General features: G+C 35.9%; 1 protein-coding gene across 2 annotated transcripts in view; it reads left to right on the top strand.

Moving 5' to 3' along the window:
- LOC309658213 (teneurin-2-like) overlaps positions 1 to 24,870 on the top strand; it is a 1,589,229-nt gene that overhangs the window by 661,856 nt on the left and 902,503 nt on the right. For both annotated transcript variants that reach the window (XM_082456602.1, XM_082456603.1), the window contains one exon: positions 14,306 to 14,384. The gene's annotated coding sequence lies outside the window, so the exon portion shown is untranslated. The remainder of the gene's footprint in view (positions 1 to 14,305; positions 14,385 to 24,870) is intronic.

Raw genomic sequence — 24,870 nt, 5'->3', positions numbered from 1 at the left:
TTGAAAATTCTATTTAACTAAGAAAATAAAAATACCATCTTGTCATTATTAACATCTAGGAAGAGTGCTTGCAATTCTGTGAATTCAAAGTAAAGGTGGTTTTTTCCTAGCATACTTTATTGATTTTATCTTTGATTTTTATCTTGTTTAAATTCTGCCTTAGCCTATTTTGATCACAAAATATACTAGGCTTTATTTCATTTTGTCATCTTCTTAATTCTTAAGCTCAAAAACCACTGGGTATCTGTCACATGATCAGCAAATAGTTTTGTCTCCAGGCTGTCTGTACAACATGCTTCTTTCATGCTGACTGACATGCAAAAGGTTGGAACTCGAAAGACTTTTTCTCCACTCCAAGTGAGCCTCAAAGTAAATCTGACATTTATGATCACTTTCTTAATGAGCTGGAGGAGTTGGTTATTATTGGTGTTTGGTTGTCCTTATTAAATATGGGTTCCTATAGGGCAGAGACCACATATATTTTCTTCACTATGCTACCCCTGGTGTTTGCCCCAAAGCCGTGTCTAAATGTGTTAGTTGAATGAGTCCAGTATTTTACCCAGTTGAATGGGTAAAAATCTGACTTCCTATTGTAGTAAAGTCATACTATTCACATAATAACTTTCTTTTTTTAAATTGTGCCGCACGTTTATTTTATGCTCCTTGGTACCTGATTTGCCAATACAGTAGCCAAATTTCATTTCCCCATTTCCTGGAGCCACTCTCTGAGGTCCTCATCATTAATTGATATTTATTGAGCTTTTGCTAGGGTGTGGCTTTGCTCTGGCCCCTGTATTTAAAATGTTCCTCCTGAAATGTAAGAGTCTACCATTCACATTAAACAGATGCATAAAAGTTTCAAAAGCAGCACTGACTGGCCCCTAATTAATCAATGCCAAATGCTCCTGCCTGTCGATGTGGGCTGGGGGGCTGGGTGCCCTCTCAGCCCTGACGGGAAGGCCTGGAGGACGTTGCTTGTAAGATGTTCTGACTACAACTTATGCTGCTTAATAGCCATCACGCAAAATTTACGATCCTATATCACACTTTAGGGAAGCTTCTGCAACTTGCCAGCTCACTTTGTTTGCAATAGTCAAAGCCCTGGAGGCATCAGCATTTAACTGTGATTTGAAATTGCTGAAGTGGGCCGTTCCACCAGGCTGGGTGGCCTACACAGGAAGTCGAATAACAGAAGGCGTCTGTTTGGGGAGAATGGCTAGACATGCTGTATTCGGATTATCCTCAGTGAGAGGCATTAATGCCTGAAGAAACTGCTTTCCTCCCTCACCCCGACTCCATCCCTTTTTCTGTGTGAGGACAGAGTACATGTATAACCTCTGCTGACCTTGGGCTCAATGTTTTTATTCATGGTTTGTTGAACCCTTGGTCCAGTTTCTCTCACTGTTATTAATCATTCAGATTCCAATTGTCAAACACTCAACTGGAACCCTTCTGCACAAAAGCTGAGTAAACAGGGTGCAGTTAGGGGGAAGAGAAAGAGAATGAAAATGGAGGATTAAGGCAAATAAAATGGATTAATCCTTGACATGATCATTTATTCCAGGACTAGGAGCCCAACAGAAGAGCTATTGTAGATTATGTATGTGATTAATCACTGCTATAGTTTCATGGGTGACAAAATGATTACTAAAGTTTAGGACAAAAGCATATACTTTGGGATCTGAAACTAAATGTACAAAACCAAAGCACGGCTTCTCATTCAGAACTTGGTTCTGTTGCAGGATGGGCAAACTTCTAATTCAGATTTCTGATGCCCTCATTAGATGAGAATGCCATCTTTACAATAGATCTGCCCTCCCGTTGCTTGCAAAATAGTAAGGGATTGGGAACAGGAATCCATTTCTGAAAAGACTTCCCAGCACGAGGTTTATTTGTGTTCACCTACCAAGGGGCACACATACTGCTAGCCCGGGAATTAAGCAGTATTACCTCTAGTCCTTCTTTGCCTTAAGTAAGCAACTGTACATTTGTATCCAAAATAGAACATGAACATTGGAGAAGGCATGGGAGAATGGGTAGATGCAAGAAGGGATTTAAATCATATAGCATCTTATTTTTGGTTTTCTAACCATACTCTATTTTAGTAGGGTGTATGTCAGTTTGTAACATGATTTAATATACTTCATATCCTTCAACTCCTTAGGACTGAAGATAATGAAAACTTTACTGTGCACAAAAATCACTTGGGACACTTGGTAAATATGCAGATTTCTGAGTCCCTCCCCCAGAGAGTCAGTGTCAGCAAATGAGGAGAGGAGAGGGGAGGGGGGCTGATGAGTACCCTGTAGGGGACAGGGAGAATTCTTTATCTTAAAAAACATCTCCTGGTCAATCTGATGAAGGCAGATCTCAAGGAAGCTTTAAGAAATGCTGCTTTAAGACAAAGTATGTTATTTATTTATTTATTTTTTAGTTGGTGAAGAAACTAAGGATCAGAGAAACGAACTTAAGATCAGAAAACTAGAAAACTTTGACGTTTTGACCGCAATCCAACTTTCTTTCTGCACTGACAACTTTGTATGGGAAGAGTCCCAACATAGTCACAATAGACAGCCACAGAGGAAGGTGGTTTAAGTAATACAAACCAGTGCTTTCCAAACGTGGCTGCATATTAAAATTACCTGGGGAACTTCAAAGAATATGGATGCCTGTGTCCCACTCTCGTACATTGTGAATTTATTAGTCTTGAGAGTGGCTGGAGGCTGGGCATTGATTGAAAGTGCAGATAAGTTTGGGAACTGCTAGTATGAATCTTTGAATTAAGACAATATTTCCCACATCTACTCATGCATATCATGTGATGTATGAGATGGCTTTCTGTGAGAGGGAACATGATTAGTCTTAACAGTTGTATGTTTGTTTTCATGTGTTGTTTTAAAAATGTGGTAACAAACCAAACCCTTTATCCACTACATAGTCCTTAAGGCAAAGCTAAAGTAGGAATTTCCATTTTTTAAAAGTATAACTGTATGTGGAAGTGGCAAAAATTATGAAAGTAACTGAAATTTAGTGAGAACTGGGTTAAATTATTATTTCTCTAGAAGGGGCCTGTTTCATAAATGCAAGTAGGTTATTGACACTAGTCCCTTGATTATTTGATTAGTATGTTAACATACTGATAAATTAACATTATGTTGTCAGCTAAGTAGGGAGGTCAGATCCCAGGTAGGCAACACCATGAAGCATCTGGGGCAACAGAAGGTGACAGGCATGAATGGCAGGGAATGACTAGAAATATTAGTTTTACCTAATTTACAGAGGTGCGTCAGCTGGTCCTAGGCTTAGCATACAGAAATGAGGGAGGAATGCAAAGGAGGCAACATATTTCTCCAACTAACTCAGGGCGTTAAGAATAGAACCAAGACGATATTATTGAAAATTATACTGGAAATTATCTGAACTCTAAATACAAGAAGTTAGCAAAGAAAATCTTAAAGGACCTAATGGATGAGAATTTGCCTACCCAGATATTATAACATAAAATCACAGCCCATCACAAAAATAATAATAGCAGCAATAATATGATGTAGTACTGATGAAGAAATACCTGGGAAAGATCAATGGCCCACAATATAATATCTAACACTGTATCCTAACATATAAGTATTTAATATTTGGTAAAAATAAGGAAACGTTGGATACCTCAGTAAATGGCATTGGGACAATTAGCTCATAATTGCAAAAAAATAATAATGTTATATCCCTAACTTGTGACTTAGACTAAAATAATTTCCAGATGAAATAGAGATATTCATGTTAAAGAAAGGTAAAAATATTTTGAAAAACATAGTCAAATATAAATATATAATATTTGAATGGAGAAAATTGTTTTTTATGAAATCAAAGACAGAAACCATAGAAGAATACATTTTTAGATATAATCACAATAATTTAGTTCTCATATAACAAAATTAACGACAAATCAAAAATGGATAAAAATATTTGCAATTTATTTTGCAAAACGTTAGTGTCCTTGATATACAAATAGGTCTTATAAATCAGTAACTAAAGACACATATGAAAGTAGAGAAATGGCCAATAGAAATTAATATGCAATTCTCAAAGAAAAAATATATACATATTTATTGAACATGAAAAATACAAGTAATAAAATGTAAATAAAACTAATACTAAACATTTTTACCAGCTTGGTAAAAAGTATTAAATTATACTATCAATAGGTTATAAATAGTTACAATAATTTTGGAGAACTATTGGACAATAAATTTGGGCAAAAGCGTAATTTTGCAAGCCCTTTGATTTAATAGTTTTACTTTTAAGAATTAGTCTGAGGAAGAAACAGATAGTGACAGGGACAAACATTTGGCTATAGTATCTTGTGTTTCCACGTTAACTGGGCCTTGGAAGTCCAAGATCAGGGAGCCAGCTTGGTCAAACTCTGGTGAGAGCTCTCTTCCTCCTGGGTTTCAGTTGGCCACCTTCTCACTGTGTACTTACAATGGGGAGAGAATGGCTCTGGTGTCTTCCTCTTCTCATAAGGTCACTAATCCCATCGTGCGGGCTCTACCCTCATGACCTCATCTAAGCTTAATTACCTCCCAAAGGCCCCCTCCTTCTAAGACCATCACACTGAGGGTTAGGGCTTCAAACATGTGAACTGGGGGAAGGAGACACAGATATTTAGTCCTTAACAATGCCATAAAGTATGAGGGGCTCAATGAAATAAGAATGGCAAAACACTGATATTACTAAACTCGGGCATTAGGTCCAGTTGGGCTTGTTATATTATTTTCTCTACTTTTTGTATGGTTAAAATTTTTCATATAAAATCCTTTTAACTGATGTGGTATGTAATGACATAGAAAAATTTTTCCAATATATTTAACTAAAGAAGCAGGCTAATGAAACTTAAACAGATATAATCTGAAATTTTGGAGTAAAATATGGCATATGTCTTTGTAGCCTGTATAGGGGGGAAAAAAACCTGAAGAATAAAATATCAGAAGGTTTAAAAATTATAGCAGCAATGTTGGAGTTACATATACTTTCTTTTTTTAACATTTTCATCAAAAATCATGTGTTATATTTTAATAAAAAAATGTTGTAAAAACAATGCTTGGTACTAATAGTTAACCTAGACCTTTGAAAAGTATAAATACTCTTTAAGCAGTCAATTTTTTTTGACATTTATTAAGCACCTAATGTGTGTCAGGCCTTGTGCTTGAAACTATAGGTAAAAAAATAAATATGACACAGCGCCTTGTTCCCATCAAACAGGGAAATTAGGTATACAAATTAGGTAATCATAAAATATCATTGTAAAGGCTGTCGTAGCAGAGTACATAGAGAGCTATGGGAACTCACAGAGAAAAAGAACACATTATTTTGTTTTCACTTTAGGTTTCCTAAAAAGCAAGCAAGAAAATGTTTTTAACTATTACTAGTGAACTGCAAGACTGCTTGAGAGGTTTGAATTTTAAGTTGACATTTCTGTAGCTACTCCCTGTGAACCTGACACTTTTCCTAGAACCAATCTAGCTCTGGGCAACTCCATTTCTTCAGAGCTATTTCTTGGTTCCTAGACATGTTCCACCAAGCCTTGAGCCCAACCAGTATTCTTAGGCAAGTGGAGATACTTCCAAGAATATAAGAGTTGGTTTGGGCATTGATTAAGAGCTCATATTACAAGGAGAACTGTGTTCCCTTATCCTTATTACTGGAGAGAAATGAAATAAATCCAGTTTTAATATCCCTTCCATTTGTGCAGAGTACACACTCAAGGCTTAAGACTGTCCATTACAGATCCAACAGTCACACATGGCTACCAAGCAGGTGAAATGTGACTAGTGCAATGCAGTGTGCTGTAACTCCAAATTTGAAAAACTTAATTTAAAAATTCAGTGTTTTTTTTTTTTTAAACTCAGTTTTTTGTTTTGTTTTGTTTCTTACTTTTTAAGTGGAGCTACTAGAAAATTTTTAAATTACTTGCGTGGCTTGCGTTTGTGGCTTCACATTGAATAGCACTGGATTAAAAACTAAGTAGATGAGCACCCACGGTATCTCTAAATGCTGAAATTGTATGTGTTTTATTACATCTTCTAACAGTTCTGTGTGGTAAGGATGGCATTTTACAGATGAGAAAAACATAGCACATGGCCCATCGGCTCACTTCCCAAGTTCACTGAAAATCTTTGGATAACTTGTTTTGTTTCATTTATTAAGAACTTCTTTTAGTATTCAAGTACTGTGGGGAAATGGGCAAAACACACCCTTCACTTGGTATGTTATTTTGACCCTCATATTTCCCATGTGGTAAGGCACACGCACATAAACAAGGAACAGTGTTCAAATTCTCAGTCTCTCTCTGACTTTCTCTCTCTCACACATACACACACATGCATACATACACACACGTATGCACACGTCTAAAGACTTCTCTGTCAGTTAAAATAGTCATTTAAAAACATACAGCTATAAAAAATTGCATGGCTCAAGGGAAATTTGAAGTCATCTTTTCTAGGAGATCTTGTCCTCTGTCCCTGCCCCCCATCCTACCACCTTTCCCTCCTATCAAACCCTTTCTTCGGACTAGCTTTGGGCTAGAATGCCAATACCAGGTATAGATAAAAATCTGCTGTTCTGGAGGCAAGGAAAGGAGAGCTCCTGAAATTCTACTCCCTCCACCTCCCTCTTCAGCTCCTGAGGAAACGCTGGGTTTCCTCAGAACCCAGTTTGAAAAAGACAGTAAGGTCCAGAGAAGTGAATTTCAGGAACAGTATTTGGTTTTCCAGTATTAAAGGTCATACTTTCCGTATCATCAGGTGCACTTCTAGAAATAACCCAAGGCTTGATTCAGAATAGCAAGGATATACCTTCTTCATTCTAAGAAAAGAATCAAGTAAGGCTCTTTTTTAGCTATGTAGCCCAAGAAGATAGGGTAAATAAAATACCTTAGAAAGAAACCAACCAAAACGAGTCAAACTAGCAGCATTTATCCACTTACTGCAAAATTTCACAGTAATAGTCTTGGTTTCCAGAATTAACTTTTACATTTTCAGGAAAAGCCACAGGCTTTTTTTATTTCACATTTGAGACACATTTTCCTTTTGGAGCTAAGTGGATGTGGGCCTCCTTCCTTTCTGGTCTTTACCACAATTTCTTCTTAAGCAAAACGCACCAGCAGCAGCCTGCTTTCACTGCACCCTTAAACTCTTCAGGTTTAGGATGGACACATCTGGTAAACAGATGGCTATCACTGAAGGCATAAAGTACGTGGAGACCCCCTTAGGTTCTCGGTTCCTCTACGTAGATAGGCTGAGAGTCAGAGTTTGTTGTTTTATCCTCATCAGTGTTATTCTTTGGGTACAAATAAAGCTCAGCCTCCTAACCTTTTCAGAGAACGTACTCTCATTCCTCAGAAATCAATGATCAGGAGGGGCTCAGGATTTGGTTCTGAATGAATATATGTCACTCTACTCTGCAGCAAACCCAATGTTTACATTTTTATCTGTTGATATTTTAATTAACAATTTAAGTGCAATGTTTGCCCTGTGAGTTCAATGGGGAAAACTCTGCAAATAAACAGCAGTTCCCTCTTGGACAATCACTCTGTAAATTAGCTTACTTTGTCAATAAAGTGCACGCCTATCAGGCTCTTCAAAGCAGCAGGGGTAAGGATGTTCATTTACTTAAGCAGTAGGTTCTACCATTAGCGTTTGTGATTGGTGTTAATTAGAACTGTGTGTGCGTGTCTCTCCGCCACAGAGCCCACATTTTCAAAATCCTAGTAACAATCAAGCTATTAATGAATTAAGTACCTATATTTGTTTGTGTTCTTTTTTTAATCTAATTGAAACTTTTTGAACAATACCGTCTTGATAAGTGTTTGAAGACTGGTTTCTCAGTACTCTGATGGTTTCAGTCATGCTTGATTTCGGTTTGTAAAAGAGCTTAATATACATATTTAACATATTAATTGAATTTGGGGGGTACAGTTGGGAAGCCTATGTATTTTAGCTATTTAAGACAGAAGATTTTATTTTTTTGCATTAAATGGGATTTGATAAAGTAAATGTTTTATTGTCCCAAAACCAAGCATTGAAGGCATGTAAATTGGATTTACTGGTATCCAAGAGAATTTAGAGAATGTTCTGAGGTATCTACGGGGACCTTAAGGTTGTGTTAACAAAGTTAGATAATTAGAATAGTTATGTAGATGATTGAGATGATGGAGGTGGAGACATGGGAGCCCTGGGCTCTGCTGTCCAATGTGGAGGACAATACTATTTCCCTTTGCCTTAAAATATCCAGAGTGGCTAGATTATTTTTAAGCTCTCTATCTCACTCTGCCTTGGGAGATATAATCTAAGTATTTCTCAATCACCCTGAAACTGGACATCAAGCAAACCAGTGTAACTCAAAGCCATTTTCAAGAGTGCTAACATTTAGAATGAGGAAAAGAAAGAAAAAGGGTTTATGTATTACTCTGTTGGGGAAAAAAATTTAAATGCTACTTTTTATCAGCAAGCCCATACTCCTCTGGAGAAGTTCAGAAACATTTCACTCCAACTTTCTGCTTTGTGTTTGTCTGTACCTTACAGAAAATTTTTAAAACTTAAAATTTGTATACTCCTTGAGAATTTACTTACAGATCAAGTAGAGAACTCATAATTGTTGTTTTGCTGTAGTTCATTTTCTGCTTAAATATCACCAATCACCCAATAGAGTGAACTATTTATTTCTTAGCTTCCTTTCTGAATCCCCCTGATTTGTTTCTTGGGTATCTAAGGATCAGTTGCTACCATGTTTGTGGGTTCTTACATCTTTATAGGTACCAAGAGCTAAGGGTGTCTTTTTAATGGTTAGGAAAGCCAAAAGAAATCTACAGAAACACTTAGAAACAATTATAATTTAGTATCTAGTTTTCTTAAAAATATTTATGTCTATGGCTTTAGAAAATGGAATTTGTCATGTTAATGGATTCTAGCCTTATTAGCTCCTAATTCTTATGTACTCCTGATTTCATGCTCCTCTGCTGATAACATCCCTCATTGTTCAATAGTAACAATGTGGCCTGCCACAAAAGGATTTTTACCATAGGTAGAAGAATAATCACAAGATGAAGACACTTTGAATAATATGAAAGAAAAATCAGAAATGTCCAGAATGCATGGAAATCTAATTTGTTTCTAAACTATGTGCTTTGACAGGAAAGGGGAAGAATGTTTCTCCAAATTAACAAATACCTTTACATTTGTGTATTCTTTGTATGTGGCAATTTTGTATTTAAAGAGGTTTTATTTTTTCCTTAATTACATTGAAGTCTGTAGATCTTGGGGGAAAAAAAGGAGCATGTTGCCTATCCCACACTTCATTTTCCTTCTTTCCTAGTTTTTAAATAATGTCTTACTGCAAGGGAGAAATTTCTCATAGAGACACAACATAAACTCTTCTTAACTGGTAGAAAAATCAACACACTCAGTGAATTAAATTCTAATGAAAATGTTTTGTGTTGTGAGGAGACAAACAGATCATTTTTTTCTAGTGTTAGATGCTTGGAATTTGCAGGCTATATCTGTTCTCTTTTTTAAAGCAACAACAACAAAAAGAAATTAAAGGGAGTGTTTTAAAAGAAAATCAGCTACATATATATAAAATTCATACATATGTAATTTTATATGAGCAATTTTCATCACCCAAAAATACTCTTGAAACTTATGTCTGTACCTACATACGCAACAATTATCACTTCCATTAGTAATGGTTATGTGTGTTTACATGTTTTATTTGCTTGTTGCTTTTTGAAAGAAAATAAAATTCATAATGTGTAAGCTTTGAAACTTAAGTTTTTAGGAGCAGATCTTTCTTAAGTTTGATAACCTAGCTCTAAAAATTAAAAGAAAAATATGTGGACTACATCTGAAATAGAAAAAAAAAAAAAAAAAAGGACCAAGCAAATGCACCATTATTGTTTTTTCTTAAAGTGTCTTATTCTAAATAAGATTTAGGTCACAGTTTCATCACTGATAAGAATTAATCTACTGCATGAATTTTGACTTATTTTTAGAACCATTAAGTCCGACTCGCAGAATTATGATATTCTTTTCTTAAAAAGACCAATTCTTTTTAAAACAATAAGCACTTTCATGGATGGCCTACTTCAGATGACATTAAAGGAGATACAATAAATTCATATAATATTTTTAAAGATTTCATGAAAAGAGAGAGAGGAAACAAAACTGCTTAGGTCCACTGAGAATAGGTGTACTTCCGTATAATATCAGAGATTTGCAGGTTTTTCCTAGCCTGAGGCATGGGAAAGATAAAGCATTGATTTGGTCTTAAAGGATTTTTGTAAGTAAATGTATACAAAGTGTTTATAAAGGCTCTTGGAGTATGTTGGGAAAACATACTGAAAAGATGCTGCTGAATTTATAAATGCAGCCATTAATAGTAGTCAAGATCACAATGTTCCTATTTGCTGTAAATTTTAAGTTTTATTTTTTATATTATAAAAAAGACATAAGCTTAGCCCCAATGACACTGCGTGGATATAAGGGTTGCTAATATTGCAAATATTAATGTATGTTCCTTCATCACAATAAAGCTACATCTGACTTACGTGACCTTTGGAATAAGGGAAAATCTGACTTCATTTTGAATTTTGCATTCACTGAATAGGCAAATATTGCTTCTTTTTTTTGATTTTTTAAAAAAATTTTATTAGAGTGTAGTTGATTTACAATGTTGTGTTAGTTTCTGCTGTACAGCAAAGTGAATCAGTTATACATATATCCACTCTGTTATAGATTCTTTTCCCATATAGGCCGTTACAAAGCATTGAGTAGATTTCCCTGTGCTATACAGTAGGTCCTTATTAGTTATCTATTTTATGTGTAGTAGTGTGTATATGTCAATCCCAATCTTCCAATTTATCCGTCTGCCCCCATTTCTCCCCCGGTAACCGTAAGTTTGTGTTTTACATCTGTGACTCTGTTTCTGTTTTGTAAATAAGTTCATTTGTACCATTTTTTTTAGATTCCACATTTAAGTGATATATGATATTTGTCTTTCTCTGTCTGATTTACTTCACTCAGTATGACAGTCTCTAGGTTCATCCATGTTGCTGCAAATGGCATTATTTCATTTTTTTTATGGCTGAATAGTATTCTATTGTATATATGTACCACGTCTTCTTTATCCATTCCTCTGTCGATGGACATTTAGGTTGCTTCCTTGTCTTGGCTATTGTAAATAGTGCTGCAGTGAATAGTGGGGTGTATGTATCTTTTTGAATTATGGTTTTCTCCAGATATATGCCCAGGAATGCGATTGCCGGATCATATGGTAGTTCTATTTTTTGTTTTTTAAGGAACCTCCATACTGTTCTCCATAATAGTTGTACTAATTTATATTCCCACCAGCTGTGTAAGAGGGTTCCCTCTTCTCTTAATTAAAAAAAAAATTGTGTATTTTTTTAAATTGAAGCAGACACTCTCAGTTTCTTGCTTATATCCTCCCACCCCCATCTCCAACAGACCATTTTGCAGCATGTCAACTCCAAAATGAGTCACCACTGCCAGTACTGGAGACTCTTGGCCTGAAAGATCTCTGAGCTCTGGAGCCCAATTCTGCCTATGCATGAGGCAGGCTGGAAGTGCCAGGGTACTAATAATGCCCTTGGGAAGCAATGCCCAATTAATGACTGAAGGGAATTGATTGACAAAAGATCACCTCTCTTGTCCCTCAAGAGAAAGATCTCTGAGGCATGTGCTCTGCGCTGCTTCCCAGAGCCCCCATGGGATTATGCTCCAGCTGTCCACAGAGGCTGCCAGTGTACACTTGATTAGCTTTCTTCCCTTTCCTGTCTTACTTCCCTACTTCTCTATCAATGTTGCCTGAGGCCATTTTGCAATAAACTACATAAAAGTAATTCTTGTTTTAGGACCTGCTTCTAGGAAAATCCAACGTGAGTCATGTGTACGTTTTGATTTGGTTATATATTTATGTGGTTAAAAAATCCATAAGATAGAGTGTGTAAAGAAAAGTAACTCTCTTTGCTATCCTTGTCTCCAGCAGTAAAACACTTATAGGTATGGACAAGAGAAGTCCTTGCCTTGTTCCATATGTTTTAGAGAGTCTTGCGTGTCTCAAAAACACAAAGAAATAAGTTTATTGAAAAGATGAGATATTTTACTCTCAGGTTCTGGAATTTAAAGCTGGCACAGGGCTGCTTATCACCCTTAAGATCCCAGTTCAGACACCAGGAAAGTGCTTCTTCAGACCTCTTGCCTCTTGTCTTAAAAAGGCAAATAAATGAGTTCAAATGCTCTGAAGGTTGTGGGTTGTGTCACAGCCAACACTGAAGACGGACACTGCTTCAGAGTACAGGGAGGTTTTGAGCAGGGAAGCACTTAAATAAGAGAAAAGACAAATTAATTGACTTTTCAAGTTCTTTCTCTCAGCATACGTGTAATAGATTCGTGAATGATGAAATAGTATTTCCCAGTAGCTCTGAATATCCATTTCTTGTTCTCTTCCTATTCCAATTTGTGGTCCTGAGGTAGTCATGAATTAGCATGGTGTTCACCACAGTTGCACATGGAAACTGAAGAAGTTTTAAATCATTAAACAATATATATTCTTAAATTTGTGTATATTATACAAATCTATACAAATACATTTGAAGTGTTACGAAGTGTGATACAGATTTTTTACATTACTCACTAGAGAGACAATGAATGCTAAAATTATATTTTATTTTTACAAAACTATATTAAAACATTAAGTTAAATTTCCAAAAAAGCATTTTAGTTTTATTTGAATAATTTTTTTAAATTATATTCTAATTTATATTTTGATTTTTAATTTTAATAAGTAATTCAGTTATTTTAAAATAAAATAATTTTGAAAGCATAAAAATGCTTTCATTTTGGTATACATTTCCTTTCATTTACATTTTTAATAAAATTATATTTGAATTTTGCAAACATTGGATTTAATTACTTTTTTATATAATTGTGATTGTATACAAGGCAAAACTGGGATAGAAATTAAAAATGTCAAACTGGAGCTCAGGAAACAAAAGACAGAAAGTTTAAAAGAAAAAGCAAATCTTCAAAGAGGTGGTATAGTTAAATTTTTAAAATCTTGAAACATGAAAGTGAGTAGACTTGTGCCAAACATGACCCAAGTATACATGAAAAGGGCATTATATATTCTTTATTTAATGAATATTTAATTACTGCTCAAAACAAGGAAGAGGAATAAGAAAAATATTTTCATCAGTTGCACAACTTGAACAGGTCAAATGATCATCTGCACTGCAATAGCAGAGCTGAGTAGGTACTTTGGATGCAATTACGCAATCATTAATTATTTGGAAATCTTGTTAGATGAATCAGTTTCTAAGCTCCAGGAGATATGACCAGTGAAGTTGACTTTCCATACATACTAAAGATACAGTAAAGAAATCTGAATTTTAGGTTGAATGATATTCAGGCACCATCTCTCCTTAGTTAAAATAGAGACACAGTATCGACCATTCTCTAATTTAGTGCAATGCTGTGATTAAAAACTCCATTGTGATAAGAGGGTTCCCTAAGCATCTAATTTCCATTTTTTTTTTACATAACTGAAAAAAACCTCTCTATTTCCTGTTCCTTTACAATATACTAATAAGTACCACTTTGGAAGAATCATATACAATTTATTTTAGTCTTTGCAATGAATTGAAATTGAGACATTATGGAGTCCTTGCAAGGATTCCTCATTTTTGAATTTGATGCTCTCAGCATTTAAATGGTACTCCTTGAAAAGATTCATACCTTTAAAAAAAAAAAAAGATCAATTTCAGCTCTGTGAAGAGAATATGGGGAAATTAATGCCTTTGAAAATGTCTTGAAACTCAAGATTGGTTTATAGAAACGGATTGTGTAGTATGATCTTGTTTCTTTTCCACTAACCTTTTTTTGTTTCCATATTTTGGATTGTTTTTGATAGAACACTCTATTGATGGAAATACAAACATCCAAGAAAAGCAATTTTTTTATATGATCAGAAGGGGCAGCTTTTCCATAAATGATGGGGTTCACTGAATTTCTAGGCATAAAGAATTTTTTACTATATGTGAATTTTTTATGAACTAACATTCAGGAAGGGGGTTCCATGAGCCAAAAGGGAATATAATGTGTCAGATTATATTGATTGAGTGAGAGATAATAATGATAATAATAACAGCTAAAATTTATCCTGGATTTTTCTTCTAAAGAGCTAAAAAGTATTTTATGTATTGTTATATGGAGCTTTATTTTTCACCCTGTAGGAAGAATATTTTCAGGAGGATGCTGACCCACCAGGAGACCATAAGGAAATAGTTTCGTTATCCCTTGGTGCCAGGCTGGGTAAGTAGAATATTTATTTTTCCAGGGCCTAAGATGAAATGAAACACACATAGTCATTCTGATCATAAAGCCTTAAAGTCCCTGTGGCCCCATTTCACGATCTGCAAGTGATTTAAGTAAAAACACTGAGAGTATATAAATATGGAAATTCTTCTAAGACATTTCGTCCTTTTGTAGAATTCTCAAGGTTCACTTTTCTTAGCCCTAACTGTCTATCTATCTTCATATTTTTTTTCTTTTGGCGGGGGGAGGGGGTACTGAACTGGTGATGCGTGCTAGCCATTTTTCAAGATCGGCCTCCATCTAGGCGACAGGAAGGAGGCAGGTTTAGAGCCAAATAATGGTAATATTTAAAATGGACAGTATGCTGTTTCTCAAATGATCAGCCATTGAGATGAAAATAAACTAAACAAAGGTAAGTGATTTGCTTAATATCACTCAAATCTCTAGCATCTGAATAAGTCTCCTTCCTCTTCCCTTGATGGTTCCAGAGGGCAGGGCTTTGAAGGAAAATCACTAATATATTAGCTTGTATTACATTTGAGCTGAACCACTGATAAGGCATGTATTAAAGTCCCTTCCATGTTACAGAGTAAAGCAAAAAAAAAGGCTATGGTATTTTTTCCCATTCCTCCAGTTCTTTCCAAGTTCAGCATGCCAAATTCTTATTGACACACCATTCCAAAAGGGCTGCTCCTTTACTTTCCTGGAGGGAGAAGTTATTAATTTATTTGCTGTCATTTCTTTCAACTCTAAATGAGTAAATAAAGAACTTTTCTTTAATAAAGAGGTAATTTTGTACAAACTTAGTATAGAATCTTCTCTAGAATATCCCCAACATCTATTTCCCTTGCCTCTGAATGAACACCTCCAGGGATTAGCATTCTCTCCACTACAAGGAAGTTATATTAATTACTAGACCATTTTTAATGTTAATGTTTAAACATTTCTTATTATAGTGAACTACCATCTGCCTTTTTCTTTTGTGTAGCCACTGGCCCTAGTTTTGCCCTCAAGGGCAACACAGATTAAAATGAGTTCTTCCTTGTCACAGTTATTTTTATATTTGAGGGGAGCAACCTCATCATTCTTTTAATTCATCTCTTCTCCAAGATAATGTATTTGCAAAGAACAAAAATAAGATGACCCCTTTAACTTTGAATTAAAATTAGGAAAAGATAACTAAGATGTGTGTGTGTGTGTATATATATATATATATATATATATATATATATATATATATATATCACCTTTAAGAGAAGTGGTAGGTGGTCTAAAAGTCTTCTATCCTGAAGCATGGTGAAGAATATATCCAATATCTAGTCATTTCTGTATTGCCGTGGTTAAACTTTTTGCTGTAATTGGTTAATTTTTACCTCTTGTGTAGTACTTGTTAACTAAGAAGACTGGATTATGTGATTATTTTGTCTCCCAGATCTAAATGTCTTGTCCTCACCATATATATTGAACAAAACATTATCAGGCTTACTGCTTCCTTGAAATTCTGTTTGCTTTTGGTATCCTTAATCCACAGTTTCTGGGTATATTCTAAAGCATACCATAAGCTGAAGATGAATGCTTTGAGAAAACTATACTAGGACATTAGAGCCCCCAGAAGTCCAAAAACGAGTAACAGCAAACCCCCTACTTTTGTACATTTCCCAGAATTTTAAGTGACTCTGACAAAACTGATTAAACAGATTTTTGGACCTGTGAAGGCTCTAAGATCCTACTCTGGTTTGTCCAAGATAACATACATTATTATATTAATGAAAACAGTCTGTGTTGTTTGTTTTGGTGGGGAGGAAGAGGACAAATTAGTTTTTAATATTATCTTATGTAAGGACTGATTCTGAGTTAATTGTAGACTAAAGGTTCAGTGTAGTTTATAGGAGTGTCACAGTTTGAGTGAGGCCAGATCTGAACAGTAGTTCTCCCTTTATAGAGGGAATGTTGATTAAGATACAAAGGGCAAAAACTGATTTTAAATTTAATAAAATTCAATAAAACAAATAAAAATTAAAATGTTTCATTTTTAAACGGCCAATTTTAGTTGCAAATCCAATACAGAACTCAAGTCTTCCAATGCCAATTTAGCTTTTTCTATTACAGTAATAGGCAGCTGCCTGGAATCTACCTATAGTTCATTATTCTTAATTATGAGATTATTTGTATCATTTGAGATTAAATGTTGGCATTTTTAAACTTACAACTCAGATTAATCAGCTGAAGTTACAGTGTGAAAGTTTTTGATTCAGGAACACAAACTAATGTTTGCTTTTCCTCCTGAAAAAAACACTACGTCAGAAAGTTGAGGGAGAATAAAGTAGCACTCTGGTCTCCAACTGGATGGTCCAATATTTCTTGCTAAGACTCATTTCCAGATTTTGGTGTGTGTTGTGTGTGTGTCTGTGTGTGTGTGCACATGCGTGCGCGTTTTCTCTAGGGCTTTCCTACAGCACTGCTAGTAATCTCATGAACACTGCACAGATGTTTTCCCCATTCTGTGGCATACTTATTTTTCAAGTGGCTTCTGAGAGCAGATGTTCCCATGTGTCTTTGTAACTTCTTTTCAGTTGATGTTTTTGCAACATTAAAAAAAAAAACAGTAGGGGAGGAGTACTAAGGAAGACCAGTTACAGAAGAAAAATAAAGACAAGTGTACATTTAACTTTATTATGAGTCTGTGAAAGAAACTCCATTCAGTTCAGTTGAATTTAACAAGTATTTATTGAGAACCTACATGTAAGGCCCTTGGCTCAGTTCTGGGAAGGTTCAAAGTAGACAGATGCCATAGATTGGAGGAAGGATATTTGCAAAACAAGAACACACTCACAAGGCATATATGCGAGGTGGTATCTCAGGCAGAAGGCAAGAATAAAGTATGAAAGTTTAGAACATACGCAAAGAAAAGTAAAATTATCAGCTGAGTCTGGATATTGCCTCACGTGGTAGAATAGTTGAGAATTTAGATTCAGAAGGTGATTTAAGGCTACAGTATAAAGAACCATGAACGGCGGACCGAGGAGCTTGTGATTAAGTGGATTTGTACTGGTGAATGTTTTTGAGTGGAGGCGTAGCACAATCAGAGCCAGGTATTTTGGAGAGTTATTGTGGCCGTCATGTGTAAGAAGCATTGCGGAAAATGAAGACAGTAGGGCTAAGGAATCACAGCTATCATTCTACTAGTGATGAAATAATAAGGTGGGGTGTCATTTGTAAAAATGAGAGCGTTATAGGTGGAAAGATATTGAGGTTAGAGAATCATTGTGTATACACAATGTATATTGTGTTACTTTTGCTTCTTTCCCTCCTAAAAATGTGAGCTAGATAGACAGGGAGAATAGTGCTTCCAATAATAGAGACGAGGATATCAAAAAAAAATGATAATGTATGGTTAGAGATTATGAGTTTGATTTGCTTGTAATACATGCAGTTGTTAACGTCCAATAGGCAGTGAACATCTAGTGTGAGAAAGAGAGTTTCAAGCTAGACATAAATGTACCATGAGGCTTTCTGTATAGAAGTGCAGTTACTAACAAAGAGGCTAAGACTGGGAAAGAAGATCAAGAACAAGACTGTGGCAATTATTGTTGTTCTGAGAAGGGATAGAGGAAGACGAGGATCTGGCTAAGTTGACTTAGACTGCAAGTTCAGTGAGGTAGCAAGACAAGTCTTAATAATTAGAGTAGAAGAATGGTCCCCAAAGAGGGAAGACTCTACCTAAATTCCAAACAGCAGAGATTGTTAGCGGAATAAGGAAGGATTAAAGGATTTGGTGATGGTAAGGTTTTTATGACAAATACTTAATACATTTTGGTTGATAGTTGGAGTAGAAATGACGATTTCAATGTATGCTTTAGTTAGCTAATGTGTTTTAGATAAAGAAGTTTCATATTTATTTTGCATCGAAAGACTGTACTTTAGCTTATTTTAGGGCCAAAACACTGAAAATATAAACATATTTGAGGATAATCTACATAATGCTGAATGAATTTCTGATTTTTCACTAATCATGCTAGTGGAAGGCTGAGAGCCTTGAGCTTGTCCGGGGAAACCTCAGCTCCCAAGCTTGGTGCCAAAAATTGTATCATTTCCCATTTTCCTCCCTGCCAGATGCCCTCATTGCAAAGTTTCTTCTCTATGGATCTATTTGTCACTCAGATCTGCCCCCAGATGACCTGTCTCAGTTTCCTACTATCCTAATTTTGCCTAATTATGGTGATATTATACCATGACAGGACATCATTTCCCAGAACCCATAGATTGGCTTTCTAGGGTAATCTTCTTGTAAGGGTCTTCTGTTCTGGGCTTGTTGCTTTAGAAGCTTTTGAAGGCAAAACTTGGTTTCTCAGCAGATGAATTTCTTTAAGATCCCAGTTGGTTCTAATTGTTAAAGATCATCATTTCCAATAGAGTAAAGAAGGATATGATAGTTAAATCCATTGCTGTACATTTTCGAATTCTTAGAAATCGATTCTTAACGTTCCACCCAAGTCTTCTTCCCAAACATTTAAAATTTTGGTCCGGGAGAAAGTGGTTTCTTTTGCAGTCCACCTGTTTTCCGTAACAGATAATCTGAGTATCACAGAGAAACTTCACCACTCCTCCTAATCACCAAACAAAATAAATGCAATTATATCTAGGAGGTGATACAGCTTTAAACATACGGATGAAATTTAGAATTGATTGTAACAGGGGGAGAACTTTCTTACATAACTCACAGCTAAAGATGATTGAAATCACCTGAACAATGACAAATGCAGGGTCAGAGAAGGACAACATGAGATTTATTATGGACAAGTACCAAGTAATGTATTCATGTGGCAAAAAGCCATCAGATATTCAGTGTATAGAGGGCAACTGGCCAATTTGTGTTTCCAAGGGGGCTGAGGACAGTCATTGTTAATGGGCCTGCTTTAAAGAGACACGGAGCCACAGAGAATGCAGAATCTGTCCCGGATTACTTAGGAAGCATGGTCTGTACCAGAAAGATGTGATCAGGCTCAGGTTCTCATCAGAATTGTGACTCCAACTTGCTGTGTGGCTTTAGGCAAAGTGCTTAATCCCTCTTCACTGTGGTTCCTTTAATTTTAAGATAAGTGAGGGGAGAAGCACGTTCCCTTACAGAATTAACATCGATATAAAATAAGACCATAATGTGTATCGATTGACTTGGAAAGAGGTCCCTTGTTAAAACTGTTTAAAATTAGGACACAACAACAAAAAAATAGATCATAATCCCTTGTTACTATCCCACCCCAACATACACACACACTGGCCATAATCATATATAAAATGGCAATTTTCTATTTCTCCTTTATGTTTTTCCTTGTTCTCTAATTCATTGTTATGACGAACATCTTTTATTTCAATGATTTCCATTTTGGTCGGAGAGAGAAAAAGAGAGGAATAGAATGAGAAGCATAAGTATGTAAAAAATGAAAATTTTACATGCTTTGAAGAGAGAAAGGTACGAAGAGATTCCAAGATTAGCTTTATCAAAGCATGATGTTTTACATAAGAATCTTGAGAACACATAGAAAGAATAGAAGGAATTTGCCACATTATGAAGAGAGCACACTTACTACATATGGGGCAAATACTAATTAAATGAGTACATCATGTGGCTTTAAGCCCTGACTTTAGTGTTAATGGAATAAGGAAAAAGCAACTTTGGACTCAGGGACTAAGAATTCCATGTGAGTGAACCCATGCTAGGCAGCTTTGAAAAAGTTTCTAGGCTCACCTTAGGGTAGAAAAGGAGTTGGAACTTTTAAGCATTCATCTTGTATCTCTGCTCTGACATTTGGCATTTTCAAAGCCCCAAAACAGTATTTTGGAGCAGTAAATATCAGTAAATAGTAAGCTGTTGTTACCTTTGACAATAATGTTACCACATATCTCCTTAGACCCAGGGGCACTCTCTCCTTATACTTCTCTTCCATTCAAAAGGCACACACCCCCATCCCAGCATGCTAGTCAGAACTTCATCTCTCAGTGCAGCTCTTGCTCTTTTGGGAGTGGGGTGGACCGGGATGGAGGGGAAAGGCTTTGGAAGCCAAAAAGGAATTTCCCTTCTCCATTTATTCTAAACCTCCGTGTAAACAACACGATCGCTTTGTTAATACAACTTGCAGGTGTATGCCTCTCACTTGTCTGCAGAAAGCCCAGTAAACATCAGTCTTTGTGACTTTCTTAGTTTTGCAAAAAAATTAAATAATAGGAATCATTCTAATTGTTCAAGGCCCAAGTTGCAAAAATAAAAGTTATACCTTCTCTCCACTTAAAAAAAAAAAATAGTAGCTATCTCTTTTAACTATCTTCTAGGAAGGCAGGAAGGGAGGAGACACAGGAAAAAGAGGATCTGGAGGAAAAAGAGAGGTGCTCTTGGCAGTAGTTTTTCAAGCGTTAAGTGAAGATAGATCACCTTAGAGACAGTAATGTGAGTCAACAGTCCAATGGGATTCTATTTGCCAAAAGAGTAATTAAACACAAACAAACCAAAATGCCTCTCCAACTTTTCTGGAAACTATTGATAGTGTGGTGGGATATGTTGGTGCCTATATCCCCTTTTATACAAATTTTCTGGCTGAAAAAGAGTAGCAGTCATGCCTACAAAAAAGAAACTGATGTGGAAAACAAGATGATCACTGGATTTCAGATCTGAGAGGTGTTACTGGGAAAAAACACATATTCACAGGCACATACACACACCCAGAAGTGCTAGGTGAAGGCATCCATGTTGCTACCCTGTATTCCCCCTTTTACTTTGTTCTTAAGGATTATATTAATAGTCTGTTCTTTGTCTTCCTGAAAGAGAGAAAAGAGAGTAAGCCAAATAAAGAACTGCAGTCATTGTCAGTAAGTGATACCTTTTATGGTTGCTTCATTAGAACAACTTTAAAAAAATTAGAGAAGGGGATTTTTTTATATATGTCTCTAACGTAGTAGAAAAGATATTCTACATGCTTACACTAGACTTCCCCTGAGAGAGCAAGTTGTGCTTAAGGAAATACCTTGAGAAACCATTTAAAGTAGTGGGTGAGACTCTTTCAGGAATTGATGAACAGGAGACAAGATAATAAAATGATAGCTAAATTTCTCTGTATTATAAATGACCTAGGAGAGGTGAGAAGGGAAAAAAAGGAGATAGCTCAAAAATACATCCAAAGACATTTTTTTAATTTATTGAAGTATAATTGACATACAATGTTATATGTTTCCAGGTGTAGAACTTAATGATTCAGTACTTTTGTATACTGTGAAATGATCACCACAGTAAAACAAATTAAGATCCATCACCCTACAGAGTTACAGAATTTTTTTTTTTAGATTGGCATCATTTTGTTTCATTTATTTTACTTTTTTTAACATCTTTATTGGAGTATAATTGCTTTACAATGGTGTGTTAGTTGCTTCTGTATAACAAAGTGAATCAGCCATATTCATACATATGTCCCCACATCCCCTCCCTCCTGTGTCTGCCTCCCACCCTCCCTATCCCACCCCTCTAGGTGGTCACAAAGCACCGAGCTGATCTCCCTGCGCTATGGCGCTATGCGGCTGCTTCCCACGAGCTATCCATTTTACATTCGGTAGTGTGTATCTATCCATGCCACTCTCTCATTTTGTCCCAGCTTCCCCTTCCCCCTCCGCAGAGTTACAGAATTTTTTCCCTTGTGATGAGAACTTTTAAATTTGCTCTCTTAGCAACTTTCAAATATGCAGTACAGGATTATTAACTATGGTTTTCATGCTGTAGACTACATTCCCCTGACTTACTTTTTTTTTTATAACTGGAAGTTTGTACCTTTAGATTCCCTTCACCCATTTTCTTTTTTAACATCTTTATTGGAGTATAATTGCTTTACAATAGTGTGTTAGTTTCTGCTTTATAACAAAGTGAATCAGTTATACATATAGATATATCCCCATATCTCTTCCCTCTTACGTCTCCCTCCCTCCCACCCTCCTTATGCCACCCCTCTACGCGGTCACAGAGCACTGAGCTGATCTCCCTGTGCTATGCAGCTGCTTCCCACTAGCGATCTATTTTACATTTGGTAGTGTATATATGTCCATGCCACTCTCTCACTTTGTCTCAGCTTACCGTTCCCCCTCCCCGTATCCTCAACTCCATTCTCCAGTAGGTCTGTGTCTTTATTCTCGTCTTGCCCCTAGGTTCTTCATGACCATTTTTTTTTTTTTTTTAGATTCCATATATATATGTTGGCATACGGTATTTGTTTTTCTCTTTCTGACTTACTTCACTCTGTAGGACAGACTCTAGGTCCATCCACCTCACTACAAATAACTCAATTTCATTTCTTTTTATGGCTGAGTAATATTCCATTGTATATATGTGCCACATCTTCTTTATCCATTCATCTGTTGATGGACACTTAAGTTGCTTCCATGTCCTGGCTATTGTAAATAGAGCTGCAATGAACATTGTGCTACATGACTCTTTTTGAATTATGGTTTTCTCAGGGTATATGACCAGTAGTGGGATTGCTGGGTCATATGGTAGTTCTATTTTTAGTTTTGTAAGGAATCTCCATACTGTTCTCCATAGTGGCTGTATCAATTTACATTCCCACCAACAGTGCAAGAGTGTTCCCTTTTCTCCACACTCTATCCAGCATTTATTGTTTGTAGATTTTTTGATGATGGCCATTCTGATCGGTGTGAGATGATATCTCATTGTAGTTTTGATTTGCATTTCTCTAATGATTAATGATGTTGAGCATTCTTTCATGTGTTTGTTGGCAGGCTGTATATCTTCTTTGCAGAAATGTCTATTTAGGTCTTCTGCCCATTTTTGGATTGGGATGTTTGGTTTTTGATATTGAGCTGCATGAGCCGCTTGTAAATTTTGGGGATTAATTCTTTGTCAGTTGCTTCATTTGCAAATATTTTCTCCCATTCTGAGGGTTGTCTTTTTGTCTTATTTATGGTCTCCTTTGCTGTGCAAAAGCTTTTAAGTTTCATTAGGTCCCATTTGTTTATTTTTGTTTTTATTTCTATTTCTCTAGGAGGTGGGTCAAAAAGGACCTTGATGTGATTTATGTCATAGAGTGTTCTGCCTATGTTTTCCTCTAAGAGTTTGATGGTGTCTGGCCTTACATTTAGGTCTTTAATCCATTTTGAGTTTATTTTTGTGTATGGTGTTAAGGAGTGTTCTAATTTCATTCTTTTACATGTAGCTGTCCAGTTTTCCCAGCACCACTTATTGAAGAGGCTGTCTTTTCTCCACTGTATATTCTTGTCTCCTTTATCAAAGATAAGGTGACCATATGTGCGTGGGTTTATCTCTGGGCTTTCTTTTCTGTTCCATTTATTTATATTTCTGTTTTTGTGCTAGTACCATACTGTCTTGATTACTGTAGCTTTGTAGTATAGTCTGAAGTCAGGGAGCCTGATTCCTCCAGCCCCGTTTTTCTTTCTCAAGATTGCTTTGGCTATTCAGGGTCTTTTGTGTTTCCATACAAATTGTGAAATTTTTTGTTCTACTTCTGTGAAAAATGCCTTTGGTAGTTTGATAGGGATTGCATTGAATCTGTAGATTGCTTTGGGTAGAATAATCATTTTCACAATGTTGATTCTTCCAATCCAAGAACATGGTATATCTCTCCATCTATTTGTATCATCTTTAATTTCTTTCACCAGTGTCTTATAATTTTCTGCATACAGGTCTTTTGTCTCCTTAGGTAGGTTTATTCCTAGATATTTTATTCTTTTTGTTGCAATGGTAAATGGGAGTGTTTTCTTAATTTCACTTTCAGATTTTTCATCATTAGTGTATAGGAATGCAAGAGATTTCTGTGCATTAATTTTGTATCCTGCTACTTTACCAAATTCACTGATTAGCTCTAGTAGTTTTCTGGTAACATCTTTAGGATTCTCTATGTATAGTATCATGTCATCTGCAAGTAGTGACAGCTTTACTTCTTCTTTTCCAATTTGGATTCCTTTTATATCTTTTTCTTCTCGGATTGCTGTGGCTAAAACTTCCAAAACTATGTTGAATAATAATGGTGAGAGTGGGCAACCTTGTCTTGTTCCTGATCTTAGTGGAAATGGTTTCAGTTTTTCACCATTGAGGATGATGTTGGCTGTGGGTTTGTCATATATGGACTTTATTATGTTGAGGTAAGTTCCCTGTATGCCTGCTTTCTGGAGGGTTTTTTATCATAAATCGGTGCTGAATTTTGTCAAAAGCTTTCTCATCTATTGAGATGATCATATGGTTTTTCTCCTTCAATTTGTTAATATGGTGTATCACATTGATTGATTTGCGTATATTGAAGAATCCTTGCATTCCTGGGATAAACCCCACTTGATCATGGTGTATGTTCCTTTTAATGTGCTGTTGCATTCTGTTTGCTAGTATTTTGTTGAGGATTTTTGCATCTATGTTCATCAGTGATATTGGCCTGTAGTTTTCTTTCTTTGTGACATCTTTGTCTGGTTTTGGTATCAG

The sequence above is a fragment of the Balaenoptera physalus genome (assembly GCF_965194825.1).
Source record: "Balaenoptera physalus genome assembly, chromosome: 3".
NCBI lineage: Eukaryota > Metazoa > Chordata > Mammalia > Artiodactyla > Balaenopteridae > Balaenoptera > Balaenoptera physalus.
Note: the sequence above shows the minus strand (reverse complement) of the source record. Positions and strands in the feature narration are given on the sequence as shown.